This window comes from Grampus griseus, assembly GCF_964374135.1.
Source record: "Grampus griseus genome assembly, chromosome: 17".
NCBI lineage: Eukaryota > Metazoa > Chordata > Mammalia > Artiodactyla > Delphinidae > Grampus > Grampus griseus.
This window is the reverse complement of record NC_139011.1, coordinates 33,659,603-33,676,961: the sequence shown is the minus strand read 5'-3', so window position 1 is coordinate 33,676,961 and position 17,359 is coordinate 33,659,603.

Sequence of the window (17,359 nt, the reverse complement as noted above, 5' to 3'; positions counted from 1 at the left end):
TTCAAAGCCAAGAATTTCAAAGACTGAGGTTGGAAAACCCCGTTCCCAGGAGTTCTGCAGGGGCAAGCCAGCCACCTGGATGCAGGCCCCTGCGGGGGTAGCTTGCCTGAATCTCCTCCTGAGGCCTGGGGGCTAGTGAGAGTAGGGCTTTGGCGGCAGGTTTCTGTGGTCCCCTTCCTCTGTCCTCTGTCTGACAATACCCCAGTCACTCATTTGGCACTTAATATCCTGTCATCCTGTCACGGTTCATTGATTTTTACTGTACGAATACTAACTCTTGGACTAGACCATAAACTCCTTCAAGGTAGGAGTCTTGCTTTGAACATTTTGTGTCCCCATTTTATCATTCTTTCCAAACAACATATGCCAGGTAAGGTGCTGGGGCTGGATATGGAGTTGAGACCTGGACCACCTTCCCAGAGTTCAGTCAGCCAGGGGAGATCGGTAAGTAAACAGAACTCTGGCTGTGTTTGCTCTGGGCTGTGCACTGGTAGTCCAGGGCCATCTCATATCCTCCCTTCTCCACCTTTTCTCTTGGAAACCATCCCATACCTGAGAGGCTGCTTCCTCTCAACTTCAGAGGTGGCACCTGTGGTCCAGGCCACAGGTATTAACAATCCTGAACTAATTTACCCACACACACAGTGAGTGGACACGTGACTGAAGAGGTGGGCCCGCTGAGGGAGCCTGCTTTCCTGCTGAACTTGAACCCAAGAGGTTGAGGTAGAGGCTGCTGCAGTCAGGATGCCTGAGCCTGTACGTTCTCCTCAGGTTCTAGTCTGAGCTGAATTTTCTATCAACCAATAGAAAATACAGAGAAGCGTTATGAGGGAGGGGTGTTACGGGATCACGTATGATTACATGTCACAAATGTGTGTGTGTGTGTGTGTGTGTCTGATGGCTTCTAGGAGGAGGTGACACCGAACCAAACCTTGAAGGACCAGCAGGAGTTAACCAGAGCTGTTGCACTTGCATCCTGACATCAGAATAGGTGAAATTCCAGAAGCCTTGAGGGTGTCTGCATTCCATTCCAGTGCTTCCCCCAAACATCTGTGGAGGGAAAATGCTTTCAGGAGATATTACTAGATAGATGTGCAGAGAGAAAACTGTGAACAAAATTCCTGAGAACAATATTGCTCTACTTTCTCCATTGCTGGGTTTTTCTGAGCCTTTAATATGTTAGTGTGCATACAACAGAATGCTTTGCCTGCAGAGCACAAATCATGCTCTCTCTTGAACAGTTTTGGATAGTTTATGAAGTGCACTTCTCCCTGACGTGTGGATAAATCATTCAGCAACACTCACATCCTGCCATCCTGGGCCTAATTGGCTACACTGTCATAAAACCAAATTACATGGTACCCAAGACAACATAAACACACTATTGCAAATAATAGCATGATAGATTATTGTAGACTTGTCAATAGTTCCTGCACATTTCAGCCTTTCTCTGTTTTGTATACAAATGGCTCTCACGCAGCATTATTCTGTAGTTCATTGGAATACAGTATAGATGGCTGGGTTCAGTGCAATGTGTGATGAGGGTGTATGCATATTGGCTTAGTGGAAACCTCCAAAAGATAAAACCATTTCTATTAATGATGCCATGGGCAGTTGCAGAGACCCTGAATGGACAGGCCGTGGCAGGAACAGGGAGTTGGGGTTTCATCCTCAAGGTAATAGGAAGCCTTTGGAGGCTCTTAGGGGCAATAATCAGGTGTATTTTAGGAAACCCATTCTCAGGGAGACGGGATTTGAAGTGGGGGGTGTTGGTAGAGACAAACTAGTTACTAGCTAAACAAACTAGTTACTAGCTAGACAAACTAGCAAGCTATTTCAATAATGGGGGAGAAGTCATTTAAGGGTTGACTTACGGGAGTGGATTGGTCATGGAGGAATGGAGGGAAGGCATGACAACCTGAGAAATATTTAGGACGTAGAACTGGGGATGGACTTGGCTCTGGAGCAGCTGTGAGGGTGAGAAGCTGGCGTTGGGGCAGGTGGGAAGATGACCCATGACTTCTGGCTTGTTTAACAGAGTGAACAGCTGTGGCCCTACAGTTACCTGACAGCCTAGCCCAGTGGGTGCAATGCAGAATAGAGCTCAGTTTGCATCCTGGCTCTGTCAACTACTTCGTATTATAGTTTGTGCAAGTAAGCTCATACCTTTCAGCCTTGGTTTCTTCACCTGTGAAGTGGGATGATACTATCTTGGCAGTATAAAGTGACTGGCACATGGTCGATGCTTCAGAAGTAGAAGCTACTGCTCCTGAGATAGCGAACACAGAAGGAGGAGCCATTGAAAGAGAAAGACAGTGAGTTTCATTTTAGAAACACTGCACTGGAGGTAACTTGGGCAGCCACGTGTGGGTGTCTGGTAGGATAGTAGATATAAAGGTATGGAACTCAGGAGAAAGGTCTGGGCTGGAGAGAGAAACCGGGGGCCATCAAGTTTTTGGAATTAGACCAAGGGAAGGAAGTAAATGAGAATAACCTGAAAGCATATGGCGAAAGGGGAGAAATGGAAGGCCTGAGAGAGAACCGTGGGAGTGTCAACATTCAGCAGGTGAGCAGGAGGGAAGGGGAGCTGACAAAAAGGCTTGTCTTGATGAGGAATCAGAAGGAGGGAAACTGGAGTCAGAAGACCTGGGTTGGAGTCTCAGCTCTGTCTCGTTTACTGGCTGTGCAATCTCGGGCAACCTCTCTAAGCCTCAGTTTTCTTATTTGTAAAATGGGAACGCTACCGATAATGCCTACCTCAGGAGACTTTGGTGAGTTAAGGTTCGTCAAACTGTTTTTTAAGCTAGAAAGGCTGATAAGTGGTTCCATGTGAGCAGTTTTTCCCCCGTAGACTGAATCAGCCTGGGTCTCAAAACGAGGTAACTTCAAGAGGGACTCTGTGACTCTGGCCTCACTTGCTCAACAGGACTTGCAGCCCATGCAAATTCCTCCTGAGCACTTCTGGGATTCCCAGGCAGGGGGTACCACCAAGGAGTCTCTTTTGCTCTGAGCAAGGGGTCCCAAGCTCATCCTGAGGAAATGGATCCTTATGCACTGGCTACTCATGCCCTCCCACTTGACCCCGTCAGCCTGGCTACACCTGGGGGGGATAGGGGGTGCGCTGTGCTCCCGGGGCAGCTGACTGGCCAGCAGCTCCCCGAGCCTGTCCGGGGGCCAGGCGCTGGAGACCCTGACCTCTCCCGTGTGGAGGTCTGGACCCAGGTGCACCAGGAGCCCAGTGATGCCGAGGGCTGGGAGCCTTAGCGGCAGAGGAAGGGTAGCTCCTGGAGCACCTCCCAGCGGAGGGGGCAAGGGTGCTGGGCGGGGCTGCTCTGCCTCCTGCTTCTCCAGCTGTTTCCGTTTCCTTTCTTGCTAGTGTCTGTACAATAAATCCCCACGGGTCAAGGCGACCTGAGAGTACTGATGTGTCTTGCAGCTAAAGGAGCCTAACTGTCACGGGAGAGCCTCAAGATCCGTCCTGAGGGAGTGGAATTTGCTCAGAATAAAGTGCATTGGCTGGTTGGCTACTCCACGAATGGAAAGGTGGTTAAGTCTATTGCTGCAGACTGTAAACAGAGCCATGGTGCCTCCACACAGCAGTCAACCCTGCAGCTGGAAACAGAGCAAGGAAGTTCTTTACGTACCGCCATGGACGGGTCCACAGGACATGTTCCCAAGGGAAAAGTGTGAGGTTCAGAACAGTATGTATAATCTATTGCTTATATAGCAAAGTGAAATCCATAAACTATCTTGGGAATATCACACATCATCTAATGACATTGGTTGTCTATGAGGAGGGGAGCTGGGTGACTGGTGGTAGTGGTGAGAGAAGGAATTCTCAGCGTAATAATTCTAGTAACTCTTCTAAATCTTTAACGCATGAAATTAAATCACCTACAATCATATCAGAAAAGAAATGTAAGAATATGGCCTATGAAGTCGAGCCGTCCTGGGTTTGAGTTTGGCTCCATAATTTATTGCTGTGTGATACCGAACAAATTATTCAACCTCTCTGAACTCGGTTTTCTCATCTGTAGAATAGTAACAGTAATGCCTGCCAGATAGGACTGTTGTAACACTCCACCCTGCTGGGCACATAGTAGCCATTCAACTTTGGCTGGCTATTGGTGTCATTGCCAATTTCCTCACAGGGATTTTCCATTTTCCTCTTAGCCTGTCCCATGCTTCTTAAGCTACAAAACTTCAAAGCGGCACTTTTGTTTGCATTTTTGCTCTTTTGTTTTTCCGGTACTCTCTAGAATAAGGGCCATTGGAGACTGGCCCTGGTAAATTAGAATCAGCCTCAGCTGTACCCAGATCAACTCTTCTATGTGAAATGGGCTCATTGTCTTTGGACCCAGCTTATGCCTGACTCTCTTCCTTAAGAGTGAGTTCTTCTCCCACCCCTCCTTGGTCCCGCCTGCAAAGAGTCTCCCGACAGCCCACCTCAGGGATTCTTCAAGCACTAAATTCTAAATTCCCAATGAACATGGTCTACATTAAACTATTATAACATTAGTAATTATTATGGCCCCCCGCTTCCCATCATCTTCAACCACATTATCTTGTGCACTGCAGTCACTGAAGTGTGACCAGGAGTCCAGCACAGCAAAAAAATGGGTTTTTCAAAAAATGCTAGTATTTTGCTACTTCTTGATCCCTCAGTTTTAAGCAGTATCTACTGACCTTCCCTTAGAGAAGATGAGACTTTAACTCCATTCTTTTCTCTTCCCACAGCACACACGTGGACCCTGCCCATATAGTTACATCATAATTTTGTTTAGTTTGATAATCAGTGTTTATCGATTACATGGTGATATTGAAAACGGAGCCATGTAGTAAGTCTAGATTACTTTTTCTTATACAACTTTTCATTTTCCTTAGGAATAACTTTCTTCGTTTAGTTTTCTATGTACTTATCAGCAGTTTCACTTCAAACTGTCGTTCTTTAACTCTCTCCTCAAAATGTTTAGATTTTGCTATCAATTCTATCCTCTTGAAGAAATCTCTTCCAGAGCCTTCAGACCTTTGCCAGTTTAGATCTTTTCCAGTCCACCCTTCAGACCTGGTGGAGCACTGTCTCCTGGGAGGTCCCTTCCCTTCATCCTACGGATTCTCTTCATCTTTTTCTTGGGGCCTGAATTCAAACTCTTCATCTTTCCTGTTTTTGTTTTCTCCTTTTTGAGAAGAGTGTATGAAAGGTAAAATTTCGAGAGCTTGCAAGTGAAACTGCCTTTATTCTAACATTTAATCGATTGTTGGGAATTTTAAAAATCTAGACAAAAATAACTTCTTCAGAATTTTTTTCTTCCAATTTTGAGATGTAATTGACACACAGCACTGTATACGTTTAAGGTGTACAGCATAATGATTTGACTTACATACATCATGAAACGATTATCACAATAAGTTTAGTGAACATCCATCATCTCATATAGATACAACATTTAAGAAATAGAAAAAAACATTTTTCCTTGTGATGAGAACTCAGGATTTACTCTCTCAAAAACTTCTGGAGGGGCGGAGTCAAGATGGCGTACTAGGAGGACGCGGAATTCGCGTCTCCTCAAAACTAGGGCACCTACCAGGCACCGGTGGGGGACCACGGACACCTAAGGGGACAGGAGGAACCCCCAGCGACCGGGTAGGACATGGGGCATGGGGGGAGTGAAGGGGGAGAAGTGGAGGCGGGACGGGACTGGCGCCCCTGAAGGGCGGCTGGGGGAGGGGAAGGGATCCCTCGCCCGAAGGGGGAAATTGGGGAACCACTGGGAGGACAGAGGATCAAAAGGGAGTGTGGCCAGGTTTCCCCTGCCCACTTGGGCCCCCAGGAACCTGCTGAGATCCCGGGCGTGATCCTCAGCCCACCGAGGAGGTCCAGCCGCGCGGGTCCTGAGGGAGTGGGAGGGAGGGGAGGGGGAGCAAAAGTAAAGGCTGGACCTCTGGGACCGGTACCCCTGAGGGGCGGCTGGGGGAGGGGAGGAGTTCCTGTACCCAGCGGGACCCACCCACGGTTAGGGGTCCAGTGGCGACGGGGGAGACCCTGGCGGAGACGGTGGGGGAGGAGTACGAAGAAACAGAAGGGAACGAGGCCAGTGCCTTCCCTGTCCACTTAGGCACGGGGAAGCCTGTTGGGCTCCTGGGCCTAATCCTCTGCCCTCGGAACCTCCCTCTTGCCGTGCAGAGCCCGAGCCCCGCCCCTAAACCCCACCCAGGGCCCCACCTCTACACTCGGAGACCCCCTCCAACGAGATGGGCCTAAACCCCACACAAACACCCTCACTCAGGGCCCTACCTCGAAACTCGGGAACCCCACACTCCAGAGGCCCTCCTTTCCATGTGCTGCCTGCCCCCTTCTGCGCAGGTCCTAAGCAGAGGCCCCGCCCACGCTTGACCGTTGCCCGCCTAGGCCCCGCCCCACACTCAAACATCACTCCCCACCCGCCTAGGTCACACCCCCCAAACCACCCCCCCCACCTGCCAAAGTTCCACACCCCCACCTAAACTCCACCCCCATAGCCAAGGCTTTTTTTTTTTTTTTTAACCTCTTTTAGATTGGGATTCTGTTTAACCTCGTTGATTCACTGTTGTTGATTCTTTTATATTTTTATTTTTCCTAATGAATCTTTTATTTTTCTAATTTTTAAAAATTTTAATTTATTATTTTATACAGCAGGTTCTTATTAGTTATACATTTTATACATATTAGTGTATATATGCCAATCCCAATCTCCCAATTCATCACACCCCACACCCCCCCCCCCGCCACTTTCCCCCCCTTGGTTTCCATACGTTTGTTCTCTACATCTGTGTCTCAATTTCTGCCCTGCAAACCGGTTCATCTGTACCATTTTTCTAGGTTCCACATATATGCGTTAATATACAATATTTGTTTTGTTTTGTTTTTGCGGTACGCGGGCCTCTCACTGTTGTGGCCTCTCCCGTTGTGGAGCACAGGCTCGGGACGTGCAGGCTCAGCAGCCATGGCTCACGGGCCTAGCCGCTCTGCGGCATGTGGGATCTTCCTGGACCGGGGCATGAACCCGTGTCTCCTGCAGTGGCAGGCGGACTCTCAACCACTGCGCCACGAGGGAAGCCCCATACGATATTTGTTTTTCTCTTTCTGACTAACTTCACTCTGTATGACAATCTCTAGATTCATCCACGTCGCTACAAATGACCCAATTTCGTTCCTTTTTATGGCTGAGTAATATTCCATTGTATATATGTACCACATCTTCTTTATCCATTCATCTGTTGATGGGCATTTAGGTTGCTTCCATGACCTGTGTATTGTAAATAGTGCTGCAATGAACATTGGGGTGCATGTGTCTTTTTGAATTATGGTTTTCTCTGGGTATATGCCCAGTAGTGGGATTGCTGGGTCATATGGTAATTCTACTTTTAGTGTTTTATTTTTATTTTATTTTATTTTTAGCAGTACACGGCCTCTCACTGTTGTGGCCTCTCCCGTTGCGGAGCACAGACTCCAGATGCGCAGGCTCAGCGGCCATGGCTCACGGGCCTAGCCGCTCCGCGGCATGTGGGATCTTCCCGGACTGGGGCACGAACCTGTGTCCCCTGCATTGGCAGGCGGCCTCTCAACCACTGTGCCATCAGGGAAGCCCCTACTTTTAGTTTTTTAAAGAATCTCCATCCTGTTCTCCATAGTGGCTGTATCAATTTACATTCCCACCAACAGTGCAAGAGGGTTCCCTTTTCTCCACACCCTCTCCAGCATTTGCTGTTTGTAGATTTTCTGATGATGCCCATTCTAACTGGTGTGAGGTGATACCTTATTGTAGTTTTGATTTTCATTTCTCTAATAATTGGTGATATTGAGCAGCTTTTCATGTGCTCCTTGGCTTTCTGTATGTTTTCTTTGGAGAAATCTCTATTTAGGTCTTCTGCCCATTTTTGGATTGAGTTGTTTGTTTTTTTTAATATTGACTTGCATGAGCTGTTTATATATTTTGGAGATTAATCCTTTGTCCAATGATTCATTTGCAAATATTTTCTCCCATTCTGAGGGTTGTCTTTTCATCTTGCTTGTAGTTTCCTTTGCTTTGTAAAAGCTTTTAAGTGTCACTAGGTCCCATTTGTTTATTTTTGTTTTTATTTCCATTACTCTAGGAGGTGGATCAAAAAAGATCTTGCTGTGATTTATGTCAAAGAGTGTTCTTCCTGTGTTTCCACTAAGAGTTTTATAGTGTCCAGTCTCACATTTAGGTCTCTAATCCATTTTGAGTTTACTTTTGTGTATGGTGTTAGGGAATGTTCTAATTTCATTCTTTTACATGTAGCTGTCCAGTTTTCCCAGCACCACTTACTGAAGAGACTGTCTTTTCTCCACTGTATATCCTTGCCTCCTTTGTCATAGATTAGTTGACCGTATGTGCGTGGGTTTATCTCTCGGCTTTCTATCCTGTTCCATTGATCTATATTTCTGTTTTTGTGCCAGTACCATATTGTCTTGATTACTGTAGATTTGTAGTGTAGTCTGAAGTCAGGGAGTCTGATTCCTCCAGCTCCATTTTTTGCCCTCAAGACTGCTTTGGCTATTTGGGGTCTTTTGTGTCTCCATACAAATTTTAAGATTTTTTGTTCTAGTTCTGATTGAATCTGTAGATTGCTTTGGGTAGTACAGTCATTTTCACAATATTGATTCTTCCAATCCAAGAACATGGCCACCATCACCCTGATACCAAAACCAGACAAAGATACTACAAAAAAAGAAAACTACAGGTCAATATTTCTGATGAACATAGATGCAAAAATCCTTAACAAAATACTAGCAAACAGAATCCAACAGCACATTTAAAGTATCATACACCATGATCAAGTGGGGTTTATCCCAGGAATGCAAGGATTCTTCAATATATGCAAATCAATCAATGTGATACACCATATTAAGAAAATGAAGGATAAAAACCATATGATAATCTCAATAGATGCAGAAAAAGCTTTTGACAAAATTCAACATCCATTTATGACAAAAACTCTCCAGAAAGTGGGCATAGAGGGAACCTACCTCAAATGTGGTGGGCTGTCTTTCACCCTCGACCTAGCCTCTCAGCAGCCTTAGTCAAAACTGAATACTTTCGGGCTTCCCTGGTGGTGCAGTGGTTGAGAGTCCGCCTGCTAATGCAGGGGACACGGGTTTGTGACCCGGTCTGGGAAGATCCCACATGCTGCGGAGCGGCTGGGCCCGTGAGCCATGGCCACTGAGCCTGCGCGTCCGGAGCCTGTGCTCCACAACGGGAGAGGCCTCAGCAGTGAGAGGCCCGCGTACCGCAAAAAACAAACAAACAAAAAACAACAAAAAAACCTGAATACTCTCTTACTTCCTGCACACGCAGACTGGAGTTAGCACACGGCACGACCCCAGGATACCCAGAGACCTCAACAGTGTGAACTGTGATGAACTTGGACCACTGCCACCCGGTTGGGAAGTCCAGAGTACAGTTTCCGGGAGAATATATCTTGTAGATCATGATAACCAAACAACTCAGTTTACAGAGCCACGGTTACACCGCATCATGAACCACCACTGCCAACTAAAGGAGCCCAGCCAGCTGCCGCCACTGCCCAGTGAGGGCTCCATGGAAGATGAGGCGCTTCCCGCCCAGAGAGATGAGAGAGATTTAGTCCAGAAACTGAAGGTCCTCAGACATGAACTTTCACTTCAGCAACCCCAAGCTGGTCATTGCCACATGGAGATATCCAGAGAAGAAATATTTGAGTATCACTTGCCGTGTGCTGCAGGTTCTCTTCTCTCGGCTTCTGGGACACCACACCTGTTTGGTTTCCCTCCCACTCTCTGCTCTCCTCTTCTCAACTTTCTTCTCAAGTTCCTTTTCCCCTACCCATCCTCTACAGAGTGGTTTCTTCAAGGTTTGATCCCAGGGCATCCTCTCTTCTCCCCTCTACACTCAGGGAATCTCTCACTTTTGTTCTTGGCTCCGACACCCACCTTCCTTTGACTTGCCATCTTCTCTATCCAGTTGCCTATTTATCTCCCAAGCATGTTTAAGTTCAAAGGAGCCAAAACGGAACTCTTTCACTGGGAGATTTTTGATTACTGATTCAATCTATTTACTAGTAATTGGTCTATTCAGATTTTCTATTTCTTCCTGACTCAGTCTTGGTAGGTTGTATAGTTCTAAGAATTTTTCCAATTCTTCTAGGTCATCCAGTTTGTTGATATATAGTTATTCATATGATCCTTTGTTTTTCTGTGATGTCAGTTGTCATGTCTCCTTTTATTTTTATTTATTTATTTTTAAATATTTATTTATTTGGCTGCTCGGGTCTTAGTTGCGGCATGCGGGATCTTTAGTTGCAGCATGTGGGATATTTTAGTTGCAGCATGTAGGATCTAGTTCCCTGACCAGGGATCGAACCCAGGTCCCCTGCATTGGGAGCATGGAGCCCTAACCACTGGACCACCAGGGAAGTCCCTAATGTCTCCTTTTACATTGATAATTTTGTTGATTTGCAAAGCAGAATTCCTGATATTTTTCTCTAAATTTATTCCTCATCAAGTCTTGTTACCAAGTTCAAGCTCATACTGCTCATTGCACGACAGGCCAATAAATTAAGAGATGAGCTGGTGGGGCAAGGAATAGCGACTTTATTTGGAAAGCCAGCAGACCAAGAAAATGGTAGACTAATATCCCAAAGAACCATCTTCCCCGAGTTAGAATTCAGGCTTCTTTCACACTAAAAGGGGAGGGAGTAAAGTCCTGGTTCCAGCCAGACTCCGGAGGGGATGTATTCATTTCTTCCTTCATGCAGCCATTCCTGGTAGGACTGGCCAGAGTGTTTCCTGTGAGCTAAACAAAGGTATTTTAGCTTAATGCTCATTATCTGGGAGGCAGGGTTCCTAGAGATGGGCTATTAAGTATAATTTAAGTTCATAGGCAACATCCCTTTAGCGATTAACTTGTAATAGAATACAAAGTTTCTTTCCTGTTATAGTCTCCCACATCTACCCAAATATGCAAGCAGAAATCAGAGTCGTTCTTGTTTTCTCCCTCTTCCTTACCCCAACATCCAAAGCATCAGCCAGCTTTCTTGACTCTTCCTCCGTAATGTGTCTCAAGTTGATCCATTTTCTCCATCCTCATTGCTACCACGTTAGTCTATAAGCGACTGTCATCTCTTGCCTTGACTCTTGCAAAAATGTCCAAACTGGTCTCCCTACTTTTTCTCTTGGCTCTCTAAAATCTGTCCTCCACACAGGTGATCTTTTAAAAACCAAAGGTTATTCTCTCTTCTGATAAAAATACTTTGCATTGCTCTTAAAACAAAATCCAAACTTCTTACCATGGTCTACAGCAGACACCATGGTTTTTCTACTGGGCACCTGTTATTTCTCTGGGTGCATATACTTCTTCTGGGTACCAAGTCTCCTGCCAGGACATTGGAGCCCTAGAGGTGCCAAAGCACATATCTCTCTTATTTTTGTGTATGTTTCATCTGGTTGGTTGAGTGCAAGGGAGGGAACTCTATGCCCTAACAGCAAACATCTTTTGAGTGAAACTGTTGTCTAGTTTTGCTTACATCCTCCTCCTTTCTATAGGATTTGGACACAAGTTCACAGAGGAGGGGAGTTTGGGAGACCAGGGGCATGAGGAGGGCAAGAGGTGACTTTTAATAACAGGGCTGGGACGCACTAGGAACCATCCCTCTTTCTGATAGCAAAGACCTTGCTCTTTGAGCTAGCTTGCTTTCCCCAAATCATCCTCCCAAGAGGCTTCTCAGCCTCTCAAGCAAATAGAGCCACCCAAGCCTATGTCTAGATAGATTTAGATATATTTGAACAATTTAGCTTTACACTGTTCCCCACCACAATCACCTGCTTTTCAAAAACTCTGTAATCACTCCAGGCCCTGCCTTTCCCCCCTAAAATATCTGCATACATGCTCGAGGGACCAAAAGAAATACACTGTTCTTTCTGTATGGGGCTTCTTAGTAAATGCACCTAAAAAAATCCTGAAGTTCTATTCTTATTTGAGATGCTTTGTTAAGAGTGAAAACACCTGCTCTCTGGCCTGTGTGATAGCAGCAATTCTCTGAGATTCGGAAGTGAGTTGCTTGCTGGTTAGCTGAGAACCTGAAATTCACATCAATTCATTCAGCCTTATGAAAGAATCTAACAGGAGGTAAAATCAATTAATGCAGATAATTCAAACATTCTACCAGCCCACACGTAATGTTTTGCTAGCTCATTTCTCCCCAGCGCTGCCAGGATCACACCCTATGCAACACAGATAATAAACAAAATCAAATCATCGCTCTCATATTTGTGGCTTGTTCCTGGATTTGGTCTCATGGTTGTTTATGAGGGAGTTCTAAACTGTGGAAGGAGTATTTTTCACCCTATTTCCAGTAACTGTTCTATTTTTCTCAATCCTAGATAGGATTACTCACAGCATAGACGCTGCTTGGAACTGGTAAATTTCTCCCACGGCCTTTTTAATCTTCATTTTTCTCCTGTGAACAGTAGGAGAACACACATAGCTTTCCCGCAGTGGGGTTGCCCTTGGAGAAGACCTTGCAGGCTCTCCACCCTGGAGCCATGACATACGCAGCTACTTAGATGTTTGCAGGTCGCCAGCCCAGGTGAACAGCTCTCAAGTGGGAGATCAGCATTGTGATCAGTGAGTGCATGGACTTTGGTCATAAAGACCTGGGTTTAACTCTTGGCTTTGGTGTTATGGTTGACATTGGATAAGACACTTAGCCCCCCTAGGTCTCAGTGTTCTCATCATGACAATGGGGCTTTTAATGGCACCTACCTCTTAACGTTGCTGTGAAGAGTAAATGAGCTAATCCATGTTCAAAGTGCTTATTATACAGAGACTGGGACATATAAGTTCTCTGTAAGTGTTGGCTATCATTAGTCACAGGAGCTGTTCCCCCAAGTATACCCGTTCCAGCCTGGAAGCCGTCCGTGTGCAGCCAAGGGCCATCTGATCCACCGTCTATCAGAAAGGTGTTCTTGCGGGGATGCACACCAGCCAGTAGGCCCGGTCAGTTTCCATGGTCACCTCTGGGTGCAAAAGGCAGCTGCCTCGGGGCAGAAACTTGTACCTGTCTATGAGCTCTCTGCCTGTCTGGCCAGAAGTGGAGACACCAAGAAAGGGAGAGGGGCCTCTGTACTTTTGGAGTCCCATTGGGGGTTAACTTAGCTTGTCCCCATTCTTTGTCTTGCTCTGAGGATGCCAGGGCTTTAAGGACACTGTGAGAGAGCAGGTCCAGGCAGCCCAGCAATGTCAAAAACTGGACAGAAAGAAGACCCGGCTGTCCCAGTCAGTCAAGGAACAACAGTGACAAGAATAAAACATTTTTAAGGATTAAAATCATAGCTGCCATCTCTTGAAGACTTGCTGTGTTAGGACTTGTGTTCAGAACTTTCCAAGCACCGTGCCCTCTTTCCAACAACACTGTAAGGCCGGTACCATGCTTATTTCCATGTCATAAATGAGACCAAGGCACAGAAACATGCTTGTGGTCTCACAGTTAGTAAGTGTCAGAGCCAAAATTTGAACACAGGTTTGTTTGAAGGGGAAAATGCACAGAACATTCTAAATCCTTGGTTTACCTACCCCCCAGCACAGGCAGAGTCGGGTGAACCTCCCTAATGGACAGTGCACCGGGAGCTTCAAGCATCTGGACAAATTCCGCCTTCAAAATGCCCCATGGGCTCTCTCGGCTTCTTTTCATCAGCTCCTGAGCTGCCAGCTCTCTGCCGAGGCAGCGCTTTCACTGGATTATTACAAATGAAAGACCTGATTGTCTGTCCTGCTCTTTTTTTTCCTTCCCCTATTTACTATAATCAGGAAGTCATGTTTTTCATTTAGGGTAAGGCAATTACTTTTCTGCTGACTGAAGACTAGCAGAAAGCAAACTGAGCCTCCTTTCTACATTAATTTTATGGGGACAGGATTGAGAGATGGCCTGACTTTCCAGGGTCTCACCCCCTCTCTTCTAGGTCTATTCCTTATCTGATGAAGGCATCAACCACAACAGCCACCACCGAAATGGCATTGACAGTGTAAATGACTGTGGTCCTTTTCCCCTCACCTGGGAAATGATGAATAAAAGTTGCCATCTGCTGCCCTGAGCTCTGCTGGGGTGTGATCTAACTTTATACTTAGGTCTAGTTAACGGTCTGCCTCGCCTGAAGGAGAAGTGTAATAAATATGAAAATCAATTTGTATTTTTTCACTTGCCTGGGACTCATTTTTATTTGCTCTGCCTGCAGAGGCAAGCAACTCTTTGCAAAGGGAAATGAACAAGACACACCGCCTCTCTTTAGTGATCAGAAGTCCAGGTTAACTGTGATATGATTAAGCAAACAGCAAACAAAAATGGTCTGAAAGTGCTTTCTTTTCTTTCAGAGAAAGAATCTCAATTATCTAGCCTACTCTGTGCTACGTGAACATTTCTGAGAACCTTCAAGAGCCCCATGAAACAAGTTGCCTCCATTTTCCAGGCCACGGTCAGAGGTGAGGAGAACTTTCTGTTCCACATCTTTGAGCTTTGCCTCAGAAACGCAAGCCCCGGAAGTGCAGAGGATGATATTATTAATTCAGCCAGTACAATGTTAGAAGACATAGATCATGATGACTCTAAAGGCTCTTAAGAATATGTAATGCTATGTGGATATTTTATCAAGACCTTCTCTGGGTTTTCAGAATTCTCTTTGGAAGTAGTACTGTGTGAGTATGCCTTTCTGGATCTATTCTCACCTCTAATTCAGTACCCCTCTTTTCCAACTATCACAATCTACAATTTGAAGTTGTTCTGACAATTAAAAAACTCACCCGTCCACCTCATCATCACCAGATTTTCCTCTCCAGGCCATTTCCAGTAGACTGTGGCTCATATTCCTTTGTGAGAGAACAAATTGGTTATTCCTTACATCTTACTAATGAGCAGTGCTACACAGGAAGGAAGCATAATGAAATCAGAAACTCGGAAATACCCACAACTGCTTTGTCCCGGGTTTTTATTCGGGGTATGATAAAGTGCCACGGGACATTGATTCAGGCACTGAGACAGATTTTGAAGTTATTGAAAGAACTTGCTGAATTTCTTTAGAATTAACCCAACGGAGCAGACCTCTCTTCTCATGAGAATTATTTGGTTTAAAGATTAGTGGAGGGAGAATTTAGTGTTTCATTTCACATTTAAATTTCATTTCCTATATAAATGTTTTGTGGTATCATATTTAATTACTTTTATTTTCCAAAATTCCCTTTTTCACATTTTCTAACCTCCTCAACCAAGTCAAAAACCCATTTCCCCTTTTGCCATTTTAATAATGATATTTCAGTTTCCCTTTCTTGTTTCCACCGTGGTTGTCACGTTTACCCCATCTGTCTGCATCACCTGAAGTCCAGGTGCATCGTACATTTCCCCCAGGGCATGGAGTCATTCTTCAAAGGCGAGAGATGCATGAATGGGCCCACGTCAACTGGCACTGGCTGACTTTTTTTACCCAGATGCAGAGAATGGTATCAGATTTTGTCGTTTGGGGCGCTAACCTCAAGCTCTTCCTTCACGACAAAAATTACAGTTTGTAGAATAATGAGGACCTGTCAGCTAGCCAAGACTGGGGACTGGGAGGGGTGCTCAGTGGAAGCTGCTTTAATATCCTCCAGAGGGAGGGTAGGGGCTACAGTTCTGGTTTGCTCTGCTGAATCTGGAGCAGTGGAGTCCTTGCTGAGGGCTGGCATTCTGGCCTAAAGAGACTTACCTGGGGTCTGCCCTGGAGGCCAGAACTATTGCTGCTATTGCTCTTCCTCTGTATTACTTTTTTTCACTTGGAAAATTGAAACTTATAAGGCAGTGAATCTATCTTTACTCATTTTCAGATGACTGATCCTGATGGCAGGTTTGGGGTCCTGTGGAGCTTCTGTTCTGAACCCTGACCGCCTCACCCAAGGTCTCCTTTCCCTGGCTCACCAAAGTTTGGGCAGAGCCAAGCCCAGTACTCCAGTTTCCATAGAAATGAGTCAGTGGTGGTGCCCACCACAAGGGGTGTTAAAGTCTCAGATATGTTATTTTGAGAATCCCATCACGTAACAAATACTACTCAGCAATAGTTTTTTTTTTTTTTAAGGTGTGTAAGTTTTATTTTGTACTGTCTCCTCCTTAAAAAAAAAAAAAAAAAAAAAAAAAAGCCTGTACGCCATACAATGTTTTTTGCCACATATTCAGGTATTTTTAAAATTTTAATATATTGACCATTATCTATCTGGCATATCGTGGCTAATACTTATTTTTAAAAAAACTTTCTGTATCACCTGGCATTAGTGAGTATTTCATAAAAGTATGTAGTCCAATATTATTTGTTTGTTAATCCAATCTGAAAAGCCTTCTCTTTAAATGAAGGACTTAAATACATTATTAATTATTATTATATATTTTTCCCATCTTCCTACTATAATCTAAGTCTACATTTATATTTTTAATATTAGCTTGTATCCCTGTTTTATTTTTTTTTAACATCTTTATTGGAGTATAATTGCTTTACAATGGTGTGTTAGTTTCTGCTTTATAACAAAGTGAATCAGTTATACATATACATATATCCCCATATCTCTTCCCTCTTGCGTCTCCCTCCCTCCCACCCTCCCTATCCCACCCTTCTAACTGGTCACAAAGCACCGAGCTGATCTCCCTGTGCTATGCGACAGCTTCCCACTAGCCATCTATTTTACATTTGGTAGTGTATATATGTCCACGCCACTCTCTCACTTCGTCCCAGCTTCCCCTTCCCCGTCCCTGTGTCCTCAAGTCCATTCTCTAGTAGGTCTGCGTCTTTATTCCTGTCCTGCCCCTAGGTTCTTCATGACAATTATTTTAGATTCCATATATATGTGTTAGCGTACGGTATTTGTTTTTCTCTTTCTGACTTACTTCACTCTGTATGACAGACTCTAGGTCCATCTACCTCACTACAAATAACTCAATTTCGTTTCTTTTTATGGCTGAGTAATATTCCATTGTATATATGTGCCACATCTTCTTTATCCATTCATCTGTCAATGGACACTTAGGTTGCTTCCAAGTCCTGGCTATTGTAAATAGAGCTGCAATGAACATTATGGTACATGACTCTTTGAATTATGGTTTTCTCAAGGTATATGCCCAGTAGTGGGATTGCTGGGTCGTATGGTAGTTCTATTTTTAGTTTTTTAAGGAACCTCCATACTCTTCTCCATAGTGGCTGTATCAATTTACATTCTCACCAACAGTGTATGAGGGTTCCCTTTTCTCCACACCCTCTCCAGCATTTATTGTTTGTAGATTTTTTGATGATGGCCATTCTGACAGATGTGAG